We start from the raw sequence: 2,856 nt of genomic DNA, 5'->3' as shown, positions 1-2,856 counted from the left end.
AAGGCACATGTTAGACTTCTGCTCAGAAAATTTTACTTGGGATGAAATGGTCTGGATTGTTCAGAAACAAATTTAATTTTCAAAAATGAAAGCTGTTTCTGAACATTACCACACTGAGGTCCAATGTAAATTGTTCTGCATGCTTTAAATTTAAATCATTAGTAAGTCATTTAGTTTTCTTGTCTGCTTCTGTGGAAACAAAATATTAATGGAATAACATTGACTTGCTTGCTTCATGATTAAATAAAATGGTATAAATAAGGAGAGAAACAATTCTCTCCAATTTAGTCTTTTATGACATTAACTGACAACAATGAAGGAACGAATGGTGTCTCACAGTTAATCGCATCCATTTTACTTCTAAATTTCTTTCTTTACCTTGCAAAGCTTGCAGTGACCACTTCACAAAATCTAGAATCCAGCCCTTGGTGCAGACCATGGTGGGGCACCTGTCAGTCACCCTTCAGCCCATGGAGATCCATGGAGATGCAGAGAACCACCCACAGCCTGTGGGAGACCCCACACCAGGGTGTGCCTGAAGGAGGCTGTGACCCTGTAAAGAGTCCCTGCTGGAGCAGGCTTCTGGCAGGACCTGTGGCTCCATGGAGAGAGGATCCTATGCTGGAGCAGGTTTACTGGCAGGACTTGTTATCATGCAGGGAAAATGTCTTGAAGCAGGCTGTTCTTGGAGGACTGCAGTGCAAGAAAGGAAACCAAGCTGGAGAAGTCACTGAAGAACTGCAGCCCATGGTCATGGTTCACGTTGGAGAAGTCCATGGAGGGATTCCACGCTGGATCAGGGCAAGTGTGTGAGGAATCCTCCCCCTGAGTAGGAAGGAGAGGCAGAGAGAATGTGTGATGAATGGACTGCAGCTCCCATTCCTCATCCCCCTGTGCCACTGGGGAGAGGAGGTAGAGAAAAAGGGGAATGAAGTTGAGCCTTGGAAGAAGGGTGGAGTAGAGAGAAGGTAATTTATGATTTACTTTTTAATTCTCATTTTTCTAACTCTGAATTGATTGGTAATAAATTAAATTAATTTCCCCAAGTCATGTCTGTTTTTCCCATTAAGGTAATTGCTCAGTGATCTCTTCCTATCCTTATTTCTACCATGCGCCTTTTGTTATTTTTTGTCTCTCTTTTTCAGCTGTGGAAGAGAGTGATAAAGTGGCTTTGATGGGCACCTGGCATCCAGCCAGGGTTAACTCACCATTGTATGTCGAAACTTGATGTTGTTTCTACTAAACAATAAAAAGAAGGGGAAAAAGGTTTCTTGGCATAGTTGCAAACTATGAAAATGTTCACAATGTGTTATATTCTTCAGTATGGACTCAGGACTACTCATTGTGCTGGCAGCTCTACGAAGGTGAAGATTGTTTATTTTCTCTGTGAATAGAAGAAAGTCATGAAAACCTCTGTGAAGATACTTTCTTCTGAACAAATTTTGTCCATGTTCTTATAATCCCATAGAGATGATTTACAGTGCAGTAGCTTTTGTATCTTCTCTCCAGATGGGAAAATCTGTATTAGTTTTTAACATCAAAAAAGTGGGAGAAGGCTTACTAGGCTTTGTCTCTATTCAGTATCCAGAAATGTGGATAGCTGAATAACTCTGGGCTAGAAATGCATCTAGAAATATTGTGGAGTAATTTTACTAAGTCAGCAATTCTGGAGGTAAGGGAAATCAAAATGTTTAATGGAAACATTTTGAATTATCAAAAATTTTTTTTCTGCTTCTTATAAAAAATGGCTATCTATCTTTTATCTAGTTTCATCATCATCATCATCATCATCATCATCATCATCATCATCATCATTATTATTATTATTATTATTATTATTATTATTATTATTATTATTATTATTATTATTAAATTTTGGGTAATGTTAGGTTTTAATGTGTATAATCCCTTCTACACAAACCTCTCTAGAAACATTATTACCCTGTTCGAAGGGCTATTTCTACTATTTTAAATTAATATAAGTTTTATTTTTAAATCAGTTTTGTGATGTTTTAAGTTGAACATCACATACTACAAGTTAAATTTAATTTATAGTAATGTCACACATAGTATTACCTGCCATGAAAAATAGTAATAAAGTACATTTGAGGCAGTCTGTATTTAGTCTGCAGAAATTATGAATTATATCCAGAGTAGTGAAAAGGGCATGTCATTCAGAAATATATTCTGGGCAAGTTTTTGATATTTTGCTGACTATCATATGTGTGACAGCCCAAATGGGGTTATTATCTCATACTATGTCATAGTTGTACCATCCCATACTCATTTGGCTGATTCATTAATGACAGCTGAAATCAAGAAAGTAATTCTGATGTAGCTCTGTGCTGAACAGTTAGAAAGAAAGAAAGAATTTTTAAAACACTTCAGAACTTTTAAAAATACCATCTACATCTTCTAAGCCTCATTAAAATGCCTATGAGTATAACACTCAGAAAGAATAAAACTGTCTTTCTATTATTGAAAAACAATTTATTAATTTTGTTGAGATTATGAACAAATCACTTCTCTACAATGCAGTAAGGGCAAATAGGAAACTTAAAATCTTTCCAGTCTTTACATTTCTAGGCATATGTACATGATAACAGAGAGAGTGGTTAACTAATGAAAAATAAAAATCAGAGATTTCTCTGCAAAAATTTGAGATAATATCAATTTTAAAAGGACAAATCAAACATTTATTCATAGCTTTTTAGCTCTCATAGATTTAAACACTGAAATATGCAATGAAAATTTTAAAATGAAATCTCAAAATGTTTATGTCAGAAAAGAGATGTACTAATTTCTCTGACATTACTTTGCTCCCTCTTTGTAGCATATTTTTTAACATTGTTTGGG

The 2,856-nt window shown here is 35.4% G+C and overlaps 1 non-coding gene across 1 annotated transcript; it reads left to right on the top strand.

The window, feature by feature from the left end:
* The first annotated feature begins 1,500 nt into the window (after positions 1 to 1,500).
* On the top strand, positions 1,501 to 1,624 carry LOC140683087 (small nucleolar RNA SNORA17). The gene has a single exon (XR_012054647.1). It is a non-coding gene; the product is annotated as a small nucleolar RNA SNORA17 (small nucleolar RNA).
* The last annotated feature ends 1,232 nt before the right edge of the window (positions 1,625 to 2,856 follow it).

Source organism: Taeniopygia guttata, chromosome 2 (genome assembly GCF_048771995.1).
Source record: "Taeniopygia guttata chromosome 2, bTaeGut7.mat, whole genome shotgun sequence".
NCBI lineage: Eukaryota > Metazoa > Chordata > Aves > Passeriformes > Estrildidae > Taeniopygia > Taeniopygia guttata.
The sequence above is the reverse complement of the archived record's forward strand: the minus strand, read 5'-3'. Positions and strand labels throughout refer to the sequence as shown.